Source organism: Agelaius tricolor, unplaced genomic scaffold (genome assembly GCF_023055355.1).
Source record: "Agelaius tricolor isolate 1412-34295 unplaced genomic scaffold, bAgeTri1.0.p SCAF_42, whole genome shotgun sequence".
Lineage (NCBI taxonomy): Eukaryota > Metazoa > Chordata > Aves > Passeriformes > Icteridae > Agelaius > Agelaius tricolor.
In genome coordinates, this window is record NW_027269302.1 from 2,113,126 (window position 1) to 2,139,900 (window position 26,775).

Below are 26,775 nucleotides of genomic sequence, written 5' to 3' on the forward strand. Positions count from 1 at the left end.
CTGCTGCACGGCTGCCCAGAGCAGGGGTCCCCAGGCAGGCTCGGGTGCCTCTGGGGTAGCCTGCTCCAGGCCCTCTTTGCCCAGCTCTGCATCCTCATCCCAACTGATCACCACGGGCTGTGGGAAGTGGAAGAGGAGCAGCACCAGCAGGGCAGGGACTGATTTGGACACCATGGTCTGCAGGAGGAGAGAGACAATTTGTGTTGCTTTGCACAAGAGTTGCAAACCCGTGTGTTATTAGGGAATGGCCGCTCCTGCTGTGCCAGAGCGCTCGAGCAGGGCTGAGAATCTGGTGTCAAAGTGCATTCATGTGCTCCATGTTGCATGGGGCACCCATGTGCAGGAATAGAGAACACCTTCCCTCAGATGGGATCTGCTGTGGCAAGGCCCCTCTGGTTTTCTCCTCCACGCAGCAGTTTGCATGCAGAATGTGGGCAGATGTAACTTGGAGGTCCTCCTGCTCACCCTTGGGTTCCCCTTGCAGAGCCTCAGCCCCTGCGTTCTGTCAGGGCCCCTGGGCAGGTGGGATATTCCCAGAGGAGAGGGGCCGGCTGTGTCCCCATTGCCCCTGTCCCTTATGTGCCTGTGCTCAGGAGGGCACAGAGAGGATGGGGACTCCTGCCTGCCCCGTGTCCTGTCTGCCTGCCGGGCCTGTCCCAGGGCAGCCGGGCTGTGATTGCTGTGCTGTGTCCCCCTGTCCCTGCTGTCCCTGCTGTCCCTGCTGTCCCTGCTGTCCCTGCTGTCATGGCCCACTGCAGGTTCCACACCTACACAGCCATGGTGGCTCCTGAGCTCTGCAGGGACCCGAGTGACAGTCTGAGTGGTGGCACTCCTGGTTTTCTTGCATTTGGCATCGCGCAGAGCAGAGGCTGGATCACAGCACCAAAGGAGCAGCTGCTGCAGGGGAGGAAAGGAGCCTCTGCATGGCCAAGGGCTGCTGTGGTGCCCCTGTGTCAGGAATTCCCCACAGCTGACACCTGAGTCCAGCATGGACACTCACAGACACAGCATTTGTTCAGGCATTGCCTTTATTGTATCTTGACAGGGACTGCAGCTGCCTGAGGGAAGTCACCCTCCCGAGACAAGAGGGCAGAGAGTGAAATTTAAATTAACCAATTGTGATTATAGGCATTCGTAGCGACAGTCTATATACTGTATATATGAATATTAAACAAGACACAAAATAATTATTGGACCATGGAGATTAAGCAACATTTGCTGTTTTAAACAGAAATAAAGTATACTTCAGTTTTGGTTAACTGCAATAATTCTTGGTAATTTTGATGAATTATAAGTTCTATATAATCTAAAGAAAAGTGCCATTATTTAATTACTACATATTCTTAAAATATTTATGATATCTTACAAGAGTATTAATCCACATTATAGTAATAAAAACTTTGGAAAATGTTTCTAAAGACAACTATTTTTAAATAAGATATTTTAAATATTTCAAAACTATTTAAGAATCTGAATCAATCTCCAAACATTGGCCCGATGCCTTCAGATGGTGCTTTCCTCCGAGCAGATGCAAAGGCTCTGTATGGGAAAGGGTTAAAATAGATGCAGTTACTACAGATCCCGTGAGGAGAGAGAGGGCAGAGGGGCAGGGTGTGTCAGGAGCCTGGAGCCTGTGCCTCGGCGCAGGGCTGTGCTGGGCAGCAAGCGCAGCTCTGTGCGCCGGCTGCTCACAAAGACGTGCGGCTCGCCTTGGCCGGCCCAGAGAGCATCTCCAGCAGGAAGCTTTTCTTCACACAGCCACTGCCTGTGCTCCTCCAAAAGCCTGCCCTGCCTACCTTCAGCATCCTGTTTGTATCCCTATTCATTCCAATCAGCCTGGCCATTTGCTTTTCTATTTCTTTCGTGGCCTGGCGCATTTGCTCCATGTCTTTGAATCTCTTCCTAAGGAGCCGCCTTCTCCGCTCGCTTTCCACCTTCCTCCTTCTGGCCTTTTCCTCAGCTCTCTGGGCCGCTGCTCTCTGCCTCGTGGCTGCCCTTCTGCGCCTGAGCCACCAGCCCAAAAGCAGGAGCAGCGGCTGAGCAATTTGCCAGAGCTGGTGCAGGTAGCGCAAGGCAGCCAGGAGCCAGGGTCCCCAGCCAGGCTCAGCTGGCTCTGGGGGGGCCGCTTTCATCTCCTCTGCACGGGGCTGCCCATCCCCGTGAAATCTGTCCACCACGGAAAGTGGGAACAGGAAGAGGAGCAGCACAAGCCCAGCCAGGACTGCTCTGTGCGCCATGGTCTGCAGGAGGAGAGAGACAAGGCTTTCACTGGGGCTGCCAAGGGAGCTTGTGGGGGCTGAAGTGAGGCCCGGAGGCGCAGGGATGTGAGGGCAGAAGCAGAGGGCCCCGGGCAGCTGGCAGGCAGCAGGGCCTGTGCCAGTGGGCCAGCAGCAGCAGCCCCGTGCCCCAGCCAAGGCGCCGGCCCCAGGGGCTGGCCCTGGGTGCAGGGGGACAATGCAGGCCCAGGTGCGGCGCTTGTGGCCCGGCCCTGGCCCGGCCCAGCCCCGCCACGTGCGCACTCACCGCTTGCCCAGGCTGTGCTGGGCCTGCGTTACCTGCGGGGGCCTTTTCCAGCTGCCCCCATTGTGACACGCTGCCCCTGGTGTCACAGGGGCCAGAGGCATCACAGCCGGGCCAGCCCTGCCCTTGGTGCCCAGCCCAGCTCAGGGGCTCCCAGTGGGCCCAGCAATGAAAGCCCCGGCAGGCAGCAAGTGCAGCCCCTCTGGGAGGGGATGGGCCCCAGGGGCTCCCTTCACAAAGCAGGCAGAAGTCCCCACTGATAAGTTTCCAAATGGAAAAGATTATAATCAGTAATGTTGAGTAGGATACATATTGTCAACTATGAAAACACCTGAGGTGCTTTTCCTAATGGGACTTGTTCTTCTGTCAGTGGGGTTGGGTGATGGTTGCTCAGTTTTTCTTGCTTGACTCTTCCCTGATCCAGTCCATCCAAGACTTCTCTGAAACCTTCCCATTATCAGACAGCAGAAATAAAGAACTGCAGTGAAACCACTTCTAGTCCCCTTCAGATCAAGAAGGTGCAGGGGGGTGGTTCTGGCAGAGAGTTTGAGCTGCTCTGGACAGAGTCGCACTGCTGTGTTAGCAGGGACTGGCTGCTTGTGTTTTTCTTTGGATGAACAGAATCTTCCTTGTGTCCCCAGTGAACACATGGAGCTCACACCAGCAGTGCCTCTTGCCTCTTCCCTGCCCAGCCAGACCTTCCAGCCCAGCTGAAATGCCCAGCGTGGCCTTTGAGCACAAAGGGATTGCAGAGCCAAAAGCATCTGTGTAGCCACCATGGTGTTCAGCGGCTGCTGCTCGGGGAAGGGCACTGAGAGGAGGCCACTGCTGCTCTTGTCAGAGCGCTGCTGTGCAGGGATGTCCCTCGCCCTGCTCAGTGCCACATCTGCCCATCTTTTGGCCTGCTCTGAGCTCAGGTGGATGCCATCTGCTCCCAGCAGACCCAGCTGCTCCACGGGAGATGCACAGGCATGGAATCCAAAACCTTGAGTATCCCCTGAGTAGCCAGGCATTCAGCTGTTCAGTTTGTCACGGCCCACATCAGGGGTTAGAACAAGATGGTTTTTCAGATTCCTTGTGACCCGAACCATTCCAGGCTTCTAGGATTTCTCCATGACTGACTTTGGTCCCCTCAAAAGACCTCCTCTCTCCTCTCTTCCCTCCACCTGTGGAGAACGCATTCTGATGCTGCTGCTGCTGTTGGGACAGGTTGGTGGATACTCTTCCTGCCATCCCATGGGAGTAAGCATGACTCCTCTCTGAAGTCTTTGTCCCTGAATCAGTGCCTTCAAAGAACAGTTATCTCCCCTCCTTCCTTTTCCATTCAGCACTTGAGCAGACACAGCATTTCTCATCGTTTCCACAGAACAGTACAGGTGCCAGTTCCCATCTTGTGGAGCCCTCTGCCATAAATCAGCCTGACAGGTTTATTCTCTACGTAATGGGAAATGATGACAAATGCAGCTGCATAATCACGTTAGTAACTCACCATAATGACTGCTTCTGGGCTGATTTATGGGTTTCGTCACATGTGAGCTTTCAGAACTTTAGAGATTACATTTTTCACACTTTTTTGTTGGAATCTCAGTTTATCAGACTTTACCGCAGCATTAATCACTTGCAGTACAACCCTGGACTTCACAAATGTATCACATCAGCGTGAAAAAGGCAGAGAAAACAAGAACTGTTGTGAATTAATGAGCCGGGTAACACATGTCTCACAAAAGCGATGAAACAACCTGTGTTCTTCTTCAAGCCGCAACAGAAAGTCCCAAAGTCTGCTTATTTAATTTTTTTTTTTTCACAAAACACAAGCAGCAGCAAAGAACTGAAACAACACAGCCAGGCTTGAAACCTGAAAGATCTGCAAGGCTGAGTCTATCCTAGTTAATGGTGAAATGATGTGTGAATCTGTCCTAGATGTTCAAATGAAGAAGATTGATTCCCAGTTATAATATGGCTTCTAAGCAAAACACTGGGATTATATAGGAGAAATGCACGTGTCATGAAACAACCAAGAAATCAGAGAGACACTTCCAAGCTCTGCTGTGAAGGTCTGGGAAATGTTCAGAGTTACCATCTGTGGAATTTGGTGCAGGATAAACTGGAACAAAAGGCCATCATTACCCAAATTGATTTCATTTGGGTTGGTTTGTTGGCTTTTTTTGGTTTTGGGGGTTTTTTTGTTTTGTTTTGGTTTTGGGGTTTTTTGTTTCTTTTGCTTTTTGTCAGATAATGTTTTCTAATACTCCAAGAAATATGTTGAAAAGGTCAGCATGATCCATCAGACACAAGCAGCAGGGCTGGGGTAGATGCAACATGTTCCTTGCACTGGAGGGTAGACAGAGGCAAGATCTGTTTTGGGGTCAATCACACATGGATCAGGGAGGTGGCTGAAACCTGGGCTGGCCAAAGCCTTAGAATCACAAAATATCCTGGGCTGGAAAGGACCCCCAAGCATCACCAAGTCCAACTCCTGGCCCTGCAGAGGACACCTCCCCAAGAATCCCACGCTGTGCCTTGGCATGTGCTGGTGGGCAGGAGCACACAGCTGGCTGTGGCTTTGGGTGCATGGGTAAGATGAGATGGTGAGGAGCATCCCTGCTCCCTGAGCTCCTGGAGAGCTGCAGACACTGATCACTGGTAAGGACAGCACCAGGGCCATGGCCTGGGGCTGGTGATCTGGTGTCTCCTTCCTGCTGCTGCTTTCTGCTACAGATAACAGCCTGGTGCCAAGGTCTTGTTGCTGAGGTGATAAACGGCTGGGGAGATTCCCTCCCTGCTCTTGTCTGCACGAGTTCTTATGCTCAGCACCAGGAAGGATTGGGCCAGAATGGAGGCATTTGGGGTCTCAGGGCTGAGGCTGAGACAGACAGGCAGGCAGAGCAGCTCCTCCTGGCTGATGCAAACATTAGCCCTGTGCTGGCCAGGCCAGTGATCCATAGCTATGGGTCCACAGTGATGGTGGTGCTGGGTATTCACTGGGAGAAGAGGAGGTGTAAAATGAAGCTTCTGAAGCTGCTTGGGATCCTGGAAGCTGCTCAGACCCCACTTGACCACAGTGGTTGTTTGGCCAGCTTAAGTGATGGAATTTATTGGGCGGTGCAAGGACAGTTTTCTGTGCAAACATGAAGGACTTTCAGGGGGGATGAAATACGGCCTCACAGTAGAAACAGCTGGGCTGAACACTCTTTATTCCAGCTATGAATCTTTGCTCTTAAGAGCAACGGATTCCACCTTTCATTAAACCAGAACTTGTTGTTGTTGTTGTTGTTGTTGTTGTTTTGAGGAACAAAAATGACCTTTCTTGTTTATTTTATTAGCATTTTAAATCATCTTGTCACCCATTGCATGCATGAAACATGAGATGTTCCCAAAGTGTAGCTCACTTCAGACAGGGAGTGCTGATAGTTGGCAGATCTGTACAGGTGTCCTCATCCTGGGTGCATTGGATGTTATCCCATCCAAGCAGGCAGTTTAACACAAGCAGCCATTTCACTAAGCTTAATTAACAACAGAAATAAAAACTATATCTTTAGAACAAAGTTACTTTGACATCTACCATCACTCAGCAAGAGGTTTATTGTTATGGACACATAATATTGGCTTTTTGCAGAGATTAAAATGGATTTTATATCTGTGGTGTTAAAGTAACTTTGTTATTGTCTTGGTTTGAAAAGCCAGGTGTCTGCTAAGGAAGGCAGGAGCCTCCCCTGGAGTGGAAAATGTAAACCCCTCCCTCTGAATTGTTATCATTTTGAAATTAAGGAGCTTTCAGGCAAAGATATGGGAATAGGAATAACAGTTCTTTTTTAGGAAAAAATAAAAATATAAATGCAGTAGTACAGACGAAAAAAAACCCCACTTACAGAGTCAGAACAGGGCCTGACCCCCTGTGGGTCAGGGTGCTGGCAGCAGTCCCATTCAGTGGTGGCTGCAGCCCTCCTGCAGTGCCAGGTGTGGCTCTGTTGGAGCAGGGATCCTGGAGAAGGGTGGAATTTTCCTCTGAAGGTCCAGGGCTGCTGTAGATGGGCCTGGGAATCTTCCTTCCTCTGGGAATCCAGTTGGAAAAGGCTGATCCTCTGGGAATCCAGTGGAGAAGAAAGACAGCTGCTCCTCTGGGAATCCAGGAGGAAAAGGCTGATCCTCTGGGAATCCCATGGAGAAGAAAGACAGCTGCTCCTCTGGGAATCCAGGAGGAAAAGGCTGATCCTCTGGGAATCCCGTGGAGAAGGAAGACAGCTGCTCCTCTGGGAATCCAGGAGGAAAAGGCTGCCTACAGTGTTCCAAATCTCAGATTCTATCCAGGTAGGAATGCTTGGCTCCTCCCCCTGGGTGGAGCATCTCCCAATGCGATGATGTCATTTAATCAGCCATGCAGTGACACTCAGTGGACCATTACCAGAAGATTAATAATTAATAATCAATGGCCTATTAATGGAACACACCTCCCCACAGGGAGGATTGGTTGTGGAAGAGAGAAACTGCCCAATGAACAGAAGATAACTGCCCCACCACTGACAGATGGCAAACAGAACACACACTTATCTTGCAGTCCAGGACCTGTCCCCACTGGCTGCCCCCATTCTCCAGAGTTCATGGTGTCCAGGGAGGCTGCAGCTGCCGGTGCCGGGAACAAACGAGACGGGTCTGGGTTTCAGAAAGCTCCAGAATCCATTTCTGACCCCCGAAAGACAGGGCAAAGGCAGGGCCGTGGGGTTTTTATAGGGTATCCCAGGGCTGGAGTTTGGGTTTGTGTCGGATCGGCAGGAGAAATGTGGCATGCAATATGACTGATCAGCAAGTCTCAAACTTTATTGAGAGTCACACATATTTATATTGGTGTTAATAAAGCTCATACATATTGCAAAGAAGAGCTCATTATTGGTTAGTTACTTATCGGCCAACTACGCCTACTTCTGCATTCTTGTGGTTATTCTGTTGAAACTACTCTTCATATTTTTGGCAAAAGAGCCTCTTCCCTATCCTGTTGTTGCATCAAGGGCATAATGTCCTTGCCTTATATGGACACTGACTGCTGACTTCTAGACTTCTCTCCTTCTTGCTTAACCGGGGTATTATGTTGACGTGACCTTTCTCAGCTAGCCAACTGTCTACAAAGCTCAGCGGGACAAGGCTCCTGTCCATGCTCTCCCACATTCCACAGTGCCCAGGCCACACCAGGAGTGCTCAGAGCTGCAGCCAAAAGCTTCCTATCGATCCTCTCTTGCGGAGGACACCAGCACAGAGGCACAGGTGCCACCTCCTCCAGCTAAGCCCAGGAGATGCACCTCCTCACCAGCTGCAAGAGCAGGACGCTTATGTGCCAGCCGCCCCTCCCAACCCCGTTCTTCCCCTCGTGCCTTGAAGGCGCATCCCCACCTTGAGACACCCGGGGCAGGAAGAAGAGCTGGCCCCAGACAATGTCCTCGCTGGTGTGGAAAGGAAGGTGCCCACAGAGCAGCTCATAGAGCAGGATGCCCAGGGACCAGATGGTGGCTGGCTGGCCATGGTAGCAGCCAAAGAGGATCCACTCCGGTGGGCTGTACTCCGGCGTTCCTATGGGACACGGGCGCAGCTCATCAGGCCCATGCTGCTCCCTCCCTCCCAGCCAGCTCCCGTTCCACAACAGCCAGGCCCTGCCCTGCCACAAAGCAACTTGGCTGCAGCTGGCTGAAGAAGGATTCCCCCTCCTTCCTTGCCTCCTTCCTTCCCTCCCTCTTCCCCCTCTGCCAGCCAAGGGAGGAACTTCTGCTGCCCAGCTGGGCCCCGGCTTTGGGTTCACCTGACATCCGGGTGTAGAACGTGTCCTGGAGGAACGTGCTGCAGCCGAAGTCGATGAGCTTCGCCTCGCCCGTGGCCAGGTCGACGAGGACGTTCTCGGCCTTGATGTGGCGGTGCAGGACGCCGCAGCTGCTGCAGTGCCCCATGGCCTCCAGCACCTGGCGGAACAGCCCCCGCGCCACGGGCTCCGTCAGGAACCGCCGCTCGTGCAGGAAGTACCAGAGGTGCTGACAGCGCTGCGGACGCTCCATGAGCAGCGCGAAGCCCTTGGGCACCTCGAACCAGTCCAGGAGCCTCACGACGCCGCGGAAGCCAGGCCGCGACACCTTCCACAGCAGCGCCAGCTCCAGGGGCACAAGGGCGCCCTTGCGCTGCGGGGGGACCGCGATGCCGTCAGCGGGGCCGATGCTGCGCCGCGCCTTCGGCAGCCCCTGCCCGGCCCCGCCGCGGCTCGCCATGGCCCGGCCCAGGGCGCGGCGCGGCCCCCGCTCACTCCACGCTCGCTGCCCTCACAGCGTTCCGGCTGCTGCCCTGCCGGGCCTCGCCTCAGCCCCGCCCGGCACGCCCCGCCGGCTCCTCCCGCTGGCCCCGCTCACTCCCCAGCCGCGCCCACTCCGAGATGCGCTCCCGGGACACTCGCTCGATGGCTGCCTGCGAGCCAAGGCCAGCGGCGGGCTGAGCTCATCGCCCGCCGCCCGCCGCCGCCCTCCGAGCCGGCCCCATCTCTTCCCGGGGCGCCATTGGCGAGGCGGGGACCGGAGTAAACGCTGCCGCAGCCGCCGCTGCCCAGCAGCGGGCCCTGCCGCTAGAGCTGCTCTAGGGGAGGCCTCTCCGCCCGTGCGGGCGGCACCGCGCTGCCGCTCTTCTGCCCGGGGCACCTGCCCGCCCGGCGCGCTGCTGCTTGCCGAGCCGCCCCGGGCTGCGGCAGCTCGGGGCCGGCGGCCGAGCTGGCGAGTGGCGGAGCTCGGAGCGGGGCAGCTGCCGGCCACGCTGTCGGCCACGGGGCGAGAGCCGGGCGGCAGCGGGGCGGCTGCGGGCGGAACCGCGGCAGGGGCTTCGTTCGGGGCCGGGGCCTCGGCCGGGGCTGGGCCAGAGCCCGCGCCAGGCGCGGCCAAAAGCCCGCACTGCTCCGCCAGCACCAGAGCGAGCGGCTCTTCCAGTGGCGCCATAGCCAGGACGGAGAGAGCCCGGCCGAGGCGGAACCACGGCGGGCCGGGCAGGGGCGGGCACGGGGCGGCCCCGCCGAGGGGCGCCTTGCGGGACGTGGCATCAGCCGGGCTGGGAGAGGCGGAACACGGACGGGACAGGACGGAACGGGACGGGAGTAGAGTGAGTGTGAGAGGGAGAAGGGGATGGGGAGCGAGTGAAAAGTCAAGCGGAAAACCAATCAAGAGAAGCGCTGCTGCTGCTGCTGCTGCTGCTGCGGAGCCGCCGGAGCTCGCGGCCGTTCCTCCGTTGCCCCCGCGAACCCAACGGAGGAGCCGCCGCGCGCCCCAAGGAACGAAAGAGAGAAACAAACAAATCACACCCCAAAGTCATTCCTATTAGAGAAGTAACCAAAGAAAACAATGTAGCAATAACGAAGAGTGTTGGCTTCTGGCTTCTTTCTTCTTTGCATGAGACCAAGCATTTCATGGGGAACAATTGCGTCTTCTGACAATTTTGCCAGAGTGGACAGGAGCAGAGCATTTACTTTTCAAATAGAAAAGGGAAATCGTGTCAGTAATGTCATCTCTTTTCATCCTCTGTTGACACAGTTGCAGGCTGCCAAAAGACATGGTCTGCAGTGTGGAACTTGGGGCCAAGTTTCTTTTTCTGCCAGAGGATGAGGAGGGGAAGTATCCCAGAATCATGGAGTCGTGGCATGGTTTGGCTTGGAAGGGATCTGGAAAATCCCATGGCTGCAACCCCCCTGCTGTGGCTGGGGACCCCTTGCACTGGACCGGCTTGTCTAGAGCTCCATGCAGCCAGGCCTTGAACACTGTCAGGGACGGGACATGCCCACCTTCTCTGGGCAACCTGTTCCAGGAGAGTCTTTTTTCTGAATCCCTTACCTAAACCTAATCTCTCTCCATTTGGATCCATGCTCCCTTGTCCTGTCCTTGCCTGCCCTCGTACAAAGTCCCTGTCCAGCTTTCTTGTGTGTTGCCCTCAGGTACTGGAAGGCCACAGCTGGATCAAGGCTGGGTCTCTTTCCCAGGCTGAAGAAGCCGAGCTGTGTCAGCCTTTCCTTGCAGGAGAGGAGCTGCAGCCCCGGCACCATCTGGGTGTCCCTGCTGGGCCCCTGCTGCAGCGTGTCCATGTCCTTGCCGTCCGTGCCGGGGAGCCCGGCAGAGGCGGAGGCAGCGCTGCAGGTGCAGGGTCAGCGGCGGGGAGGAGACCCGGCCCTGGCAGCGGCTCCGGGAGCAGCGATCGGCGCTAGGCCGCCCGCACTGCAGAGAGCCGGGGCCCTTGTGCCTGCCCTTGTGCCCAGGGCGCCTTTCCCCGCCGCCCGCCCGCCCGCCCGCTCGGGGGAAATGCCCCCTGTGCCGCCCCTCAGGGCCGCCCCTCGCCGCTGCCCCGGGCGCTCCCGGCGCCGCCTGGAGGGGCCCAGGCCTCGGCCTCACCCTGCTCAGCCCGAGGCCTGGAAAAGCAGATTCAAACACCCACCCAGAAAGTGCCCCAGGATGCCAAGGTCAATCTTTTGTCACCAGCACGGCTTTGCTATCAGAGTCTGGACGGGAGTAGAAAATCACCAGGGGAAAAGAGCATGAACAAGTTCTGCCTTGGCACTACCTCAAGCTGTGGGGTACCAGTTGTTGGTTTCACTGGCTCTGGATTGAAGGCACTTGAGACAGTAATTCATGTTCAGACTCAAGTGTTTATTATTTCTTATCAGTAAAACAGCCTCATTACTGGGAGTTCAGCAGCTTTTCAGTAGAAGGCACAAAATGGCCAACAATCTCTTGTTCCAAGGTCTATTAAAACTAAACTATCCAATTAGGAACTGACACCTAGATTATTTTCCTTTTTAACCCAATAACTGATCCCAAAGAGCCTGCAATGTGGAATTTCTGCCCAATTACAAAAAGCCACCCAAACTCATGAAGAAGAAACCCAGGACAAAACACTGGGCCCTCCATTTTGCTTCCATCCACAACATACTAAAAATCCCACAACCTAAATTTCACAGTCAGAATAGACCAAAGCCCAAAAACTGGAGGTGATAAAAATGGACTAAAACCACAACCAAGGAATCTGCATGCTCCGAAAAGGCAGATCCAAGGAAGAGCCATGCTAAACAATTCTTGGAACATGAAACAAGTTTTGGGGAAAAGTTTACTATGCATGAGGGTCTATGAATATGCACCAGGCTGATGTAAGGGGAAAGGTATTTCAGGGGATCCCCGAAGGTAACAGGGTGCTCCTGGCTGAGTGCCAAGATGCACCCGGCCGTAATAACCTTTGCTCCATGGTCCTGGTCTCCCATTGTCCCTTATTAAACGTTTTCCATTTCCACAGGAGAGTGGAAATACCTTTCCCCTTACGTCAGCCTGGTGCATATTCATAGACCCTCATGCATATCCATCAACTACTTTACATATTCCAGGAATGATTTTACATGGCCCCTCCCTGGGTCTGCCTTTTTAGAGCATGTGTGTTTCTTGGCTGTGGTTTTGGCTCCTTGTCTTTATCACCTCCAGGTTTTGGGCCTTGGTGCACTCTGCCTTCAGACGGGGAGTGCTGATAGTTGGCAGATCTGTACAGGTGTCCTCATCCTGGGTGCATTGGATGTTATCCCATCCAAGCAGGCAGTTTAACACAAGTAGCTATTTCACTGAGCTTAATTAATAACAGAAATAAAAACTATAGAACAAAGTTACTTTAAAAAACAGTCCCAGCCCATATTTGATCCCATTTCAGTTGATCTCAGTCTGTGTGGTCCTGATCCATATGGTCCCAGCCTGCGCAGCCCCAATCCAAAGGATCCAAGCCCATATTTGATCCCAGCCCATATTTGATCCCAGCCCATATCTGATCCCAGTCTGTGGGGTCCTGCACACACTCCCTGGGTCTGGAATTCCAGTTCCCAGCCAGGGAAAAATGTTCCTGCCCTTGAACTTCCTTCCTATCCCCTCAACAAATTGCAATAAAATTATAAACAAAGAAATAATAATTGAAATTAAATAAATTATAATAAAAAAAAAAAAAAAAATCTCAACTCTTCTTTACAATACTCCAACAATGATTCAAACCAAAGCAACAACTATTACTATAATAATACCAATGCATATAAATAAACAAATTATATATCAAGAAATACCTTTTGAAAATTTTAACTCGATGACTAATGTACTTTAGATAAAAAAATCTAAAGAAACAAACAAGCCATCTAACACCTCTTAGTTAAACAATTCATATTACAAATATACTAAACACAAAACCAAACACCACTATAATTTCTCAGACATTTCAACCAAACAATTAAACTTTAATAACATCCTTAAGTACTCTTGAAAAATTAAAATTATTTTTAAAAAATTAATTGTGTGTGGGTGGTTTTATTTCAATATTGGTTTTTGGATTGTTTGGGTTAGATGATTTAAAAAATGGGATTTTTATAGGAATTGAATCAGCTGAGAAGGTGGCACTCTGCAAACAGAACTGACTGAAAATGAACGGGACAGAAATCAGTAACTCTGAAAGTTTTATTTGCTATCAAATACATCCTACACAATCCTCATCCCATTGCTTCAAATTGGGATCCCACTTCTCCCAATCTCCTTCCAACTCCATCTCACCCTGGTGGGTGTGGAATGGATTGAGTTTGGCATGGGATTGAGTTTTTTTGAGGAGGGAACAAGGAATTTGAGGTAGGATTGAGCCTTTTGGGGTTAAGACTCAGTTATTTTCAGTGGGGTTTGAGTGGTTTTGAGGTGACAGATCCATCCCTCTTGGATTTTGGAGTAGAGAGAGAGGGAGAAGAGAAAAAAATTCAGGCCAAACCAAAGGACAAACAGCCAGGAGTGTTCCCAACATGGATCACAGGGAATGTGAGTGACCAGGGCTGTGCCCAAAGTGCCTCCTCCAGTGGGGGATGGAGCTGCAGCAGCGCACGAAGCTCTTCCCGCACTCAGGGCACTCGCAGGGCTTCCCTTACCGGTGCCTCCGTTGGTGTCGGGTCAAGTGAGAGCTCCTGGAGAAGCTCTTCCCACACTGGGGACACTCGTAGGGCCTCTCCCCTGTGTGGATGCGCTGGTGGGTGACGAGGGCGGAGCTGTACTTGAATCCCTTCCTGCAGTCAGGGCAGCGGAATGGCCTCTCCTCTGTGTGAATCCGATAGTGCAGGAGGAGACTGGAGCTGGTCTGAAACCTCTTCCTGCATTTATCACACTCGTAGGGCCTCTCCCCAGTGTGGATGCGCCGGTGCTTGACGAGGGTGGAGTTGCGCTTGAATCCCTTCCCACAGTCGGGGCATTGGAAGGGCCTCTCCTCTGTGTGAATCCGATAGTGCTGGAGGAGATCAGAGCTGGTCTGAAACCTCTTCCCACACTTGGAACACTCATAGGGCCTCTCCCCAGTGTGGGTCCTCTGGTGCCTGATCAGGTGGGAGCTCTGGCTGAAGCTCTTCCCACACTCCCCACACTCGTAGGGCCGTTCCCCAGTGTGGGTCCTCTGGTGCCTGATCAGGTGGCAGTTCCTCCTGAAGCTCTTCCCACACTCCTCGCACATGTGTGGCTTCTCCCCATCATGGAGCTGCTCATGGAGCACCAGCTCCGAGCTCTGCCTCCATCTCCGGCCGCCTTCCCGGCCCAGGCTGGCTCTTTCCCCCTCCCATCCCCGCCATCTGCGTTTGCAGCCCCTCCTCGTGCAGCATCTCCGGGCCTTTTCCTCCCCGTTGGCTTCCTGCGCCGTGGAGCCGCTCAAAACGGCCTCTGCCACCAGGTTCTGCCGCGGGCATTTGTCCTCCCTGCTCTCCATGCTCAGCTCCTGCTCTGGGCGAGGAAGGACAAGGACAGCATGGGATTTGCCTCCGTGCCACAGGCAAGGGCAACGAGATCCCCCCAGGCCGTCTCTGGGGACGCACTGCCCCCTCTTGGCTCTCCCCATTTCGGGATGCCGGGGCTCTTTGGGCTCCCGGGCTCCCTTCTCCCCTCATTCTCGGCTCTGGGCTGCAGCGGCTCCAAGGAGTCCCCCCTGCCCCTCTCCAGGCTCTTGAGGCTCCCACCAATGGTGGCGCTCCCCCCTCTCTGGCCTCCCCACTTTGGCCTCCTGGGGGACACAGGGCTCTGCTCCTCCAGGCTGCCTCTGCCCGCAGCCGCCACCGCCACCCCCCGATGTCCCCCCGAGGGGCCTTTTCCGCTCAACCTTGGACTTCTTCATTCTCCAAACATCCCCCCAAAAACCCAACCCAGGGACCCCCCGGGATATCCGGGCCGGGCTCCCCCTCCCCACTTACCTGCGCCATGGGGGGGGGCGATGATCCCACAGGTGGGGGCTGCGAATTCAGGCAGGGATTGAGACCGCGTGGCTCCCGCAGCTCAGCCTTGATCCGCCCTGGTCCCTCCTCTTCCTCTTCCTCCCGCTCCTCCTCTGTCCTATCTCCACCTCCCTCTCCTCCTCCCCCCTAACCCCGCCTCCTTCACTGCTCTTTCTCCTCCGGCTCCTCCTCTTCCATCCCCCCTCCTCCTCCTCCCCTGTCTTATCCCCACCTCCTGCTCCTCTTCCATCCCGCCCCTTCCATTCCTTCTCCTCCTCCTCCTCCCCCCTTACCCCGCCTCCTCCTCCCCCTCCATCCCTGCCCTTCCCTCCCTCCTCCTCCTCCCCCAGCAGCAGCCACACCCTCGGTGCCCTGTTCCCGCAGCCCTCGCAGCCCGCGGCAGCAGCGGCCATGGAGCCGGGCCAGGTCGGCATGGGCAGCGCGGGGCTCTCGGCTGCTCCCAGCCGCTGCGGGCGGGGGGAACCCGGCCCGGGCCAAAGGAGAGGCAAACTGGGCAAACTGGGGGCACATCACAAAGCTAAGGATGCAGCAGAAAATGGAGCTGAAAGAGTTAGTTTAATATTCACTCCAAACGAGGAAAAACTGGAAATTCCAAAGTTTAGGGAAGCCGAGAAAAAAGAATTAAACAAGATAGGAAATGAACAAGATAAATCCGGGAAATAGAAACTTCTACATGGAAGACAATTACTTAATAAAATGTGCTTACTAGGAAAAGATTAGAAGACGTGCATCAGAAACCCCACTGGCGTACTCAAGCTTTGTGTGATCATTTTTTAAGGAATTTTGGGTGCACTGGGATTTTTGGTGTAGCAAAGCAAGTCACTGAAAGATGCTTAATTTGCCAAAGGATAAATAAAAAGGTGATGAGAAAAACAACATTAGGAGGTCATGAGTTAGCTCGTCGACCATTTCAAAATATCCAAGCATTGGATTTGTTAGGTTCTGGATTTATTTGGAAAAAAACCCATTTAATCTAGAAAAAAGAGAATATGCCATATGTTAGACAGGAGATTTTAGGAGAATAAAAATCTTTGAAGTATCAGAAACACCCGAGGAAAAAACCAAGAAAATAAAAAGGGGAAATGAAAGGGAGGGGAACAAGAGGAAAAGTCAGAAAGAGAGTGGGATCCTCTGCAGGTCTTGCCCCCTCCGTTGGCGGCCGAGGCGCCTGTCCCGGGTCCCGGCTCGCTGCCCGCCTCAGCTCCGCCTGCCCCGGTTTCCATCCCAGGTGCGGGCTCACTGCCCAGAGCAGCTCCACCTGCCCCGGCGCTGGCGGTGAATTTGTGTGCCCTGGCCCCACTGCCCGGCCCGCGGCCGCTCTGCCGGCCATGCTGGGCAAGATGGGGTTGCTCTGTCCTGCCGCGTGGGCCGAGGTCACCGCGCCGACCGCACCGAGGGCGGGTCCCAGCCATCCCATCCCCGGCTGCCCTGCCCGTGCCAGCTGCGCTGGGCAGCGCCGCTGCTGCTGCCGGGGTCTCCCACCTGCCTTTTCTCTGCCGGGAGCTGCCGGATCAGCCGCCAGAAGCCATGTGGGGGCTGCCCACGCTCCGGCTCGGCCTCCATGGGAAGATCCCCCTCTGGCGATTCCGGCAGCAGACCCTGCCCACACTCCCACCGAGCCTCGGCGGGATATCCTCCCCTGACCCCTCCTGCTCTGAGTTACGTCCCCTTGGTAACCACAGCTCCGGCTGTTCAGGGAAAATCCCTCTCTCTACAGGAAGCACCTTATCGAAACACTAGGAGCTCAGTTAAAAGGCAGCCCTCTCCAAATTCTTTCTCAAAACAGGGGAGAAAGGCTACAGAAGGTAAAAAAGTGAAAGAGTTAGATGAAGGGATTGCTCTATTGCCGTGAAGAGAGGTTCCCATGGCAGGGATGCGCTGCCCCGCCCCGCGGGAGCCACCGGCGCCCCTGCCGGCCGTGCCCGGAACTGCACCCAAGGGGAAAGCGCCGCGGCCGAAAGGCCGGGACCGGCTCCGGGCTCTGTTTGTTGGCACTGCCGGAGCTGTTGATACACACTACTATTATTATATTATACACACTAGTAATCCCATATCTTTGCCTGAGAGCCCCTTGATTTCACTATCCTAAAAATTAAGAGGGAGGGGGTTTGCATTCTCCATTCCAAGAGAGGCTTTTTCTGCCTTCCCAAGCAGACGCCTGTCTTGTAAAGCAAGACAAGCACCCACAGGCACTGAGGGGGGCTGCAGGAGGGGCAGAAGAAGGCCCTGCAGCACTTGGGCACAAAGGCCCAGCAGGTGAATGCAAGAAGGGAGCAGCAAAAGGCCAAGCTGAAGGCAAAGGCCAGGGCAGAGCTCCTACAGCCCCTGAGGGATCAGCCCCAGGGCCCAAGGGGGCCCCAGCACCCAGGGCACGGCTCGGCCACAAGCACCCGGCAGAGGCATTGCCCTCCTCGGCAGGGCACAGCCCACCCAAACAGCCCCTGGCAAGGAATCAGGGCTCCGGCTGCAGGGCACAAGGACACTGCAAGCAGAGACAGCAGCACCCTCAGGACCAGCAAGTCCAGCCCGTGATGGACATGGATTGGCAGGGCTGTCACAGCTCCCATCACACCAGGGACCCTCCACACTGGAGCCCTTGAGAACATTCAGGTGGGTCTGCATTGAGAGGAGGCATTTTCTGATGGACACAGGGGCCACTCAATCTGCTCTGAATCTTAGACCTAAAGGGGAAAATAGTAAAGGAATATTTTAATTTTTAAGGGAATGAGTGGGAAAGATGAGCAGGTATGATTTGTTCAACCACTATTAGAAGCTGTGGGGGATAGGTTTGAAATAAATGAATTTCTTTTTCTTCCTCCTGTGATTGTAATTAACTAGGAAGGAGGTTGAGAGCTGGATTTTAATACTGTAAAAAGGGATACAGAGGCTAGTTCTGTTGTACCTCTGTGTCAAAAGTCTGACAAGGCCTATGCTGAAGTGAACCCAGAAGTGTGGGCAGCCCCAGGGAAATACAGAAAATTAGATATGGAGCCTCTACAAATTAAAGCAACCAGGACAAGCAATACCCTGTTCCAAGAGAGGGAAGGAAGGGCTTACAGCCTGGTATTGAGTCCCTGTTAAAGGCAGGGCTTTTGGAGCCAAGGGTGTCTCCCTACAACACTCCTATCTTGCCAGTCAACAAACTGGATGGATGGACCCAAGGAGGAAACACAGAATTTTCAAGTGTTAAAATTAAGATTAACTGAGGCGAGTGGCCTGGGCCTTCCAGACAGGGAAAAAGAATTTGAATTATAGGTGGACGTTAAACAGGGTCTTGCCAAAGGAATTCTTGTGCTAAAATGTTTAACCCAGTGGCCAGAGAGCAGCCTCATTGTCTGCAGAATTGTGCAGCCACAGCTTCCGTGGGAGCAGAGGCCTGAAAACTGATGACAACAGAAGGATCTCCTAGAGTTCAAGTCTGGCATCAAGTTAAAGCTTTGACAACCAAAAGAGCCTCTCAATGGATGAGCAGGGCTCGGTGATTACAGTATGAAACTTGTTCAGTGGCACAGGAGGATTCAGAACTGAGGACAGGGCAAGGGTTTAACCCAGCCTCCTGTTTGAACAGCCTGGAGAGGGGCTGGCAAGGAACCCAGGACTGCACTCAAGGGACAGAGCTCCCGAGCCAGGCTGGGAGAGATTGATGGGACATTCCCTGGCCTGAGGGAGACAATGTGTTTGTGGATGGCTCTGCAAGGGCAGCAGAAGGGAAAAGAGCTACAAGACAGGCTGTTATTAAGGAGGGGGAATCAGACAAAGCGCAGGTCACCGCCCCATGCTCAGCTCAATCCGCGGAGCTCTGGGTGCTTGTAAGAGCCTGGCACTGAAATGCCCTGAGCAGGAAGGCTTCAAAATCTTCTGCTGACACCATGGCACCTAACAGGGGGCAAAAGCAATTCTGACTGCTTCAGCAATCACTGGATCACTTATTAAGCTATTTCTAAAACAAACAATTCAAAGATAATGGATTGTGGAAGCAATAGATTCAGATGGGGAACTCATTTTACAGGAAAGACCCTTCAGGGGGTTATGGCAGCTTTAGGAATACAATGGGACCTCCATAACCCCTGACAAGCCCAGAGCTTGGGTTGGGTAGAAAGAATGAATGGGGAAATAAAGAAACACCTTTGGAAGCCGGAGATGGAAACCAAGATGCCATGGGTACAGCTTTTGCCATTGGCCTTGGCAAGAAAAAGAGCCAGACCCAAGGCAGATATTCAATTATCTCCCTTGGAATTCATGTCTGGAATTCCTTACCTGGGCAATTCTCCACCTAGTGCAGGGTGGAAATAAGGGATGTAAATTTAAGGCAGGCTGTAGCCAGGATCCTGTCTCCTGTGGAATCTCTCCCCCAGGAAGCTGGGCTGGCACAGAGCCTGCCCTGGGACTTTGCTGTTGCCAACACCCAGCCAGGCCATCGGCTCCTGCCTAAGGAGTGCAAAGCAGCACCACTGGTGGCCAAGGGGCCCACGCCAAGTGTCCCTGAGGCCAGAAACAGCCGCCAGCACAGCTGAGCACGGGGGGACCCCTCAGCCTGGCCTCAGGGGCTCTGAAGCCCCGGAGATTTGCACTTCCCGCCTGCAGCAGGACCATGGGAGCCGCCCCTGAGCCTGCCCTGAAGGCAACGCAGCAGCAGCCAGGGCTCCACAGCGGGCCAAGCCCCCGGGCCTGCCCACAGATCCTCTGCTCAAACCCTCGGGAATCCTGGCCACCCTCCCCTGGCACCTCCAGCCACTGCGGCCAAGCCTCGCTGCCGCTGCTGCAGCTCCAGCGCTGGCTGGGCCTGCACTGCCACAGCTGCTGGGGAGCACCGCGGCACAATTCCACCCTGGGGCTCACTCACACCCACACTCTGGGCTGCCTGCGACTGCACTGCTGCAAAATGTACCCATCCTGCTTCTTTTAAATCTTCTTTCTCTGCTCAGAAAGGTTTCTCTACTCAAAGGCTTGCCTTTGGGAAAGAAATTTTAAAGGTTTTATTTAAGGGGTTCCCAGTCTGTTCGGATGTTAAACTCATCTCCACCACTCAATGGAGACGAGTTTAACATCCGAACAGACTGGGAATAGCCCAAAAGACACCCACAGAGATAAGGACCAGCAACAAAACATCAACGCCCCCGCAAACAGCAACCAACAGCTACCCCAGACACTGCCCCCGGCACAGCTGGAGACACCTGGTCTGGAAAAGGCTGAGAAGGAAATCCAGGAGTGTGGGCGGAATTCACAGCAGAGGGGAAGAAATCCGAGTCTAATAGGAAACCAAACACTAAAAACTTACACGACTTGGAAGCAATGAACATTAAAGCAGTGGATTTAGATTGGTTCAGACTAGGTAAAGTTTAGGAAAAATCGAGTAAAACTGACATGTCATGGAATGATTTTTTCTGCACAGCTGGGCTATGTGTGGATGAAAGTATTTGTGTTGCACATCCTGGCCAGAACCAAGTAATGCCTTGACTCTCTCACACTAAAGAGATTCTTGGAGAGTTTTTGTTTTCCCTACAGTTTCAGTGATAAGATTACAACATGAGAAACATTTTTTATAATAATCCTACTTTATATTGTCAGGTAGGTTTGGGACAGAAGGGTGAGAACCAATTTTTGGTCTGGGTTTTTCCATGTTCGCCTTTATGTTGCATTTTGCAAAATTGAAGAGCTTTAACCGTGATACTTTTAACTCTTAAATAGTTAATACTTTTTTTAAAAAAAGCAGGGTGAAGCTGCAAAGGGAAACAGCAAATGGAGAATGTTGGGAAAACTTTACTATAAATAAATGGGGGGGAATTGAGATGAGGGACTACATTTTGTTCGTCATGAAAAAGAGACCAGTGTGTTACAAGAGTTGTCTGCTGACTATTTCTGTACTACTTCATGAGATATGAGCTACAAGGATACCAGGGAAGGGGTTGCAGGAGCCCACACATAGTCCCACCCAGCAAATGGTACAAACAGATAACTCACAGAGATAATGACCAGGGAAAAGCTGGGGAAGGGGCAGGGGCAGATAAAGAGTCTGCAAGGCAGGACATTTGCTTGCTTAAGCTTGATAGGGCACATATTGCATTAATCATAAGATTTTGGTAATTTTCCATGGAGAAGTCACCAAATAAGGACATAGGGTGAAGAAGACGCAGCTGAGGAAGACTCCGCAGCCTTTATCACCGACCACCAGGAGACAGAAGGATGACCCCCTAGCAACAACCAGCGCAGGTGCAGAGAACTCCGAGATAACATGGACTCCTGAAGGATAGAGAGGATAAAAGGACTGAATCAGAAACTTGTTGGGGCGGCAGTTGGTGGAGCGGAGACTCCCCTGTCGCCCAGCGCTGAGCCTTTGCTTACGTAGTATAACTGCTTCAATAATTAATAAATTCTTTGATTGGAAATTACTCGTTTTGAGTCAATTTTATAACAATTTGGTGCCGTGACTCGGATGAGAGTTTGGATCGGGTAAGATCTACCCAGAGTGGGGGGCGCCTCATCCAGTGCTTTCTGGGTGGCCCCTCTGGGAGAACCTCCGCCACTCTCACCGACGACCCTAAAATATATACTAGTAAGCAAACGGGACAAATTATACCGGTGAACCCCTTAATAATCTGTGCATGGAGTCCGGACGAAGACGCAGGACGCGTAAGTATAAAAGGGAATCCGTTCGGGCGGGGTTGGGATCCCGGAGTGTGGCGGTGGACAAGTGTGAATGAGAGGAGGGCCGGCAGCCGGACTCTCCAAGTGAGTGCGGACCCTTGAGTAGTGCGGTTCCCGTAGACCCGCGAAGGGCTCGGGCCACGAAAAAGGGGAAGTGAAAGGAATTTGAGAGTGAAAGAAGGCACTCCGGATGAATGGGGCAGGGGAAAAGCAAGACCCCAACCCAAGTTAAACTCCCCCCCATTCCAAGGGACAGCCCCCTAAGATTCATGCTTAGTAATTGGAAGCATTATCCGGGGACCGAGACTAAGGATAGGGCCAGAATGATACATTATTGCATGGAAGTATGGGGTGGGAAAGAGATTTCCAAAAAAGTTTTTTGGCCCGTGTTTGGATCATCTGAAGACTGGGTTCGACAGGACTTGAACCTATGGGTAAATTCTAAAGAGCCCTTCTCGTAAGAGGAGAGTGATTATGCCAAAATATGGGTAGCAAGACCTGAAGTGTATGTTTTCCAATTAAGAGAAGGGAAAGGGGATCCGGACAAAAAGGGGAAGAGGGACAATCATTTGGGCGACTTAATTATAGCACCGCCCCCATATGTCCCACCGCTAGCACCCAATGCCCCACCACCTCCACAACCACCTGCACCGAACAATGATGAAGAGGGTAACCAAGGGGAGGTTAACCAAACCGGTTACCAAGGCCCGATTACAAGGAGCCGCAGTAGGGTTGAGACGGGGCTATTCCCTCTACGGGAGATGCCCATGGGTGGACCACAGGCGGGTATAGGATTTATTACTGTCCCCTTGAGTTCGGCAGATGTACGAGACTTTAAGAAGGACATGGGACATTTATTAGAGGACCCTTTTGGGGTAGCCGAGAGGGTCGACCAGTTCTTAGGACCAAACATCTATACCTGGGAAGAAATGCAGTCCATTTTGGGCATTCTGTTCTCTACTGAAGAACGGAATATGATAAGAAGGGAAGGAATGTGTATTTGGGACACGCAGCATGTCCAAGGCCCGGCTGCGGACGCTAAATGGCCCCTACAGAACCCCCATTGGGACCATCAAAATGCGGCACATAGAACACATATGCAGGATTTAAGGACCATAATTATTCAGGGGATTAGGGACTCAGTCCTGAGGGGGCAAAATATAGATCGGGCATTCAACGATAGGCAAAAGAAGGACGAGTCGCCTACGGAATGGCTCGAGAGATTACGGCGAAACTTACGATTGTACTCCAGAATGGACCCTGATAGCCAAACTTTACAGTCAATGCTGAAAGTTCATTTCGTTTTAAAATCGTGGGACGACATAAAGAAGAAAATCCAGAAGTTAGAGGACTGGCAGGACAGGGGGCTGGATGAACTGCTTAGGGAGGCACAGAAAGTATATGTCCGTAGGGACGACGAAAGAGACCGCAGACAAGTAAGGTTGATGGTCGCAGCAACAGGTGGGGGGAGGTACCAAAGAGAAGGGCGAAAGGGAGGTTCGAATGAACAAAAAGAGAAAAGTATAGGGGAGTCAGAAGGGGTGAAGGTGTGTTTTTATTGCGGAAAAAAAGGGCATTTTAAGCGAGAATGTAGAGTCCGAATCAGAGACGAGAAGCAGTTCCAAATGGACTAGGGGGGTCAGGGGCTTTATTTGGTGGGGACCCGGAAAAATCATAAAGAGCCCTTGATAAAACTTAAAGTGGGTCCCCACAACCAAGAAATGGAATTCTTGGTAGATACGGGGGCAGAAAGATCCACGGTACAGAATCTACCAAAAGGATGTACCATCTCTAAAGAAACTGCCACTGTCATAGGGGCGAAAGGGGAACCTTTTGAAGTACAAATCATAAAAAATGTGACTATAGAATCAGGATCCAAAATAGGGATGGGAAATCTATTATTGGTACCCGAGTCAGATTATAATCTGCTCGGGCGAGACATGATTATAGAATTAGGGATTAGTATAGGTGTAGATAATAAGGAATTAAAAATTAAATTATGCCCTTTAAGGGTAGAAGATGAAAAGCAAATTAACCCCGAAGTCTGGTACACGCCTGAGAGCGTGGGACAGCTAAAAATCACTCCATTTTCGGTAACTATCAAAAATCCGGATGTCCCCGTCCGAATTAAGCAATACCCATTATCCCCAGAAGGGAGACGAGGATTAAAACCAGAAATAGAAAGGTTGTTGAATAATGGATTGTTAGAACCCTGTATGTCTCCGTTCAATACTCCCATCCTACCAGTTAAAAAGCCAAACGGCACCTATCGATTGGTGCATGATTTAAGGGAAATAAACAAGCGAATGTAGCCCGGTTCCCGGTGGTGGCAAATCCTTATACCCTCTTGACTAAACTGGGGCCTGAGAATTTATGGTACAGTGTTATAGATCTCAAAGATGCCTTTTGGGCATGCCCTTTGGCTAAAGAAAGCCGGGATTATTTTGCATTTGAATGGGAAGACCCCGATACGGGAAGGAGACAACAATTAAGATGGACGGTACTCCCTCAAGGATTCACTGAGTCCCCTAATCTCTTTGGGCAGGCTTTAGAGCAAATTTTACAGGATTACCAAGTGGGGCCAGGGGTTACATTAATCCAATACGTAGATGATCTACTCCTGGCGGGGCAGCAGGAAGAGAATGTACGGAAAGAAAGTATTAAGTTATTGAACTTTTTAGGCTTAAAGGGATTGAAAGTCTCCAAGGCAAAACTACAATTTGTCGAAGAAGAAGTAAAATACCTAGGCCATTATCTAAAGAAAGGAGAGAAGAGAATAGACCCCGAACGAATACAGGCGATTTTAGCATTACCAATTCCAAGAAATAAGAGACAAATCAGGCAAATACTTGGACTAACTGGTTATTGTCGACAATGGATTGAAAACTACAGTAGTAAGGCGACTTTCTTGTATCAGAAACTTACTCAAGAGGGACTCCTAAAATGGGATCAGGAGGACACCGAAAGGCTGCAAGAGCTTAAAGAGAGCCTAATCCATGCCCCGGTATTAAGTTTACCTAATACTAATAGACCCTTCTTTTTGTTCATAAACGTAGACAAGGGGGTCACATATGGGGTCCTTACTCAAGAATGGGCAGAGAAAAGGAAACCGGTGGCTTATCTATCAAAGATCTTGGACCCAGTAAGCAGAGGATGGCCTATGTGCTTACAAGCAATTGTAGGATGTGCTCTTTTGGTAGAAGAAGCCCGGAAAATTACATTTAATAGCAGCCTGAAAGTGCTGTCCCCCCCTAACATACGGGGAGTCTTACAGCAAAAGGCTGAAAAATGGATCTCAGACGCAAGGCTTCTAAAATATGAAGGAATATTAATTGAGGCTCCAAATTTAACTCTAGAAACTACTAATATCCAAAATCCAGCTTCCTTCTTATATGGAGGACCAGAAGAAGCACTAACACATGATTGTATAGTGACTATAGAAGAACAGACAAAAATCAGACCAGATTTGGAAGAAGAGGAATTGGAAAAAGGAGGAAGACTGTTTGTGGATGGATCCTCCAGAGTAGTTGAGGGAAGGAGAAAATCAGGATATGCTATCATAAGGGGACCCAACCTGGAAGTGATAGAATCGGGACCCCTTAGTGGATCCTGGTCCGCCCAAGCATGTGAACTATATGCTGTACTACGAGCCCTGGAATGGTTAACAGGAAAAGATGGGACTATTTTTACGGACTCGAAATATAGCTATGGGGTAGTCCATACATTTGGCAAAATATGGGAGGAAAGAGGACTAATAAATTCACAAGGGAAAGATTTAGTTCACCGTAAATTAATATTAGACGTGCTCAGTGCCCTACGAAAACCCCGAAAAATAGCTATAGTTCACCTGAAAGGTCACCAGAAAGGACTGGATTTGAGAAGTAGGGGAAATAATGCAGCTGACCAGGAGGCTAAACGGGCTGCCCTGAGACTTCTCACTTTGCAGGAAAACATAGAACACTCCCAAACGCCAGAACCTGACCCCGACATCAAGTTTAACAAAGAGGAAGAGAATAAAATACAAGAACTAGGAGCTAAAAGGGATGCACAAGGAGCATGGAAATTAGCAGATGGCAGAGAAATAATACCTAGAGCATTGGCACATAGATTACTGACTAAGATACATCAAAAAACACATTGGGGATCACAGGGACTGGTAGATTATTTTGCTGCAAAGTATGTGAGTGTGGGAATCTGGGACATTGCCAAACAAGTAACCAGAGGATGCCTAATTTGCTTACAAGTAAATAGAAAAAATTTGAGAAAATTACCGGAGGGAGGCCGACCGCTAGCGAAAAGGCCTTTCTCCCACATTCAGATAGATTTCACTGAGCTCCCCAAAGTAGGGAGAACCAAATATTTATTGGTCTTGGTGGACCACCTAACACATTTTGTGGAAGCCTTCCCAACCGTAAGAGAAACAGCCAAAGTAGTTACGAAAATATTGATGGAAGAGATAATCCCGAGATACGGGGTCCCAGAAGTCATTGACTCAGATAGAGGGCCGCATTTTATTTCCCAAGTTACCCAAAACTTAGCAACAGCTCTGGGCATACGGTGGGAACAACATGCCCCCTGGCATCCCCAGAGCTCTGGACGAGTTGAACGAATGAATGGGGAAATAAAAAAGCAATTGACCAAACTGGTAGCAGAAACCAATTTGACCTGGGTTAAATGTATTCCTCTAGCGTTGCTAAATATAAGAACAAGACCTAGAGCTGATTTAGGGGTATCACCCTTTGAAATGATGTATGGGATGCCGTATAACCTAGAAAATCCTAACGAACATCCTGTCATTAATGACACATGTACACAAAAATATTTGGTGGAATTGACAAAGTACAGAAAGGCATTATGGGAAAAAGGTATGTTAGCACAACGGCCTCCTTTAGATTTTATCTTACACCAGGTACAGCCAGGAGATTGGGTGCTCGTGAAAAGCTGGAAAGAAAACCCCTTGACTCCAAGGTGGGAAGGACCGTTCCAAGTACTCCTCACCACAGAAGCAGCCATACGAACCGCTGAAAAAGGATGGACTCATGCTAGTCGCATAAAAGGACCGGTAAAACCCCCTCACAGCTGGGAGGTTTGCAGTCTCCCGGGAGAAACCAAATTAAAGCTGAAACGAACTGATAAATGATTTGGATAATAATCTGGGTTGGAGATAACCATTATCTCCAAACCCACCTAATAGGGAATCGGGAGGCTCTTGGATATTGCAAACTCTTAGAGGACGAGTTGAGAAAGCCCTACTTTAAGTCCCCAAGATTAGAACATAAAGGGCACACATGGGAGGGGGAAAAAGCACAAAACAAAGATATTAGGTTAAAGTGTAAGTGGTTAGA

General features: G+C 51.6%; 1 protein-coding gene across 1 annotated transcript in view; it reads right to left on the bottom strand.

Moving 5' to 3' along the window:
• The window catches only part of LOC139603914 (zinc finger protein 154-like), a 273,066-nt gene extending 258,196 nt beyond the window's left edge, over positions 1–14,870 (bottom strand). Inside the window, exon 1 of the mRNA XM_071454924.1 lies at positions 14,744–14,870. The gene's annotated coding sequence lies outside the window, so the exon portion shown is untranslated. The remainder of the gene's footprint in view (positions 1–14,743) is intronic.
• Positions 14,871–26,775: the final 11,905 nt, after the last annotated feature.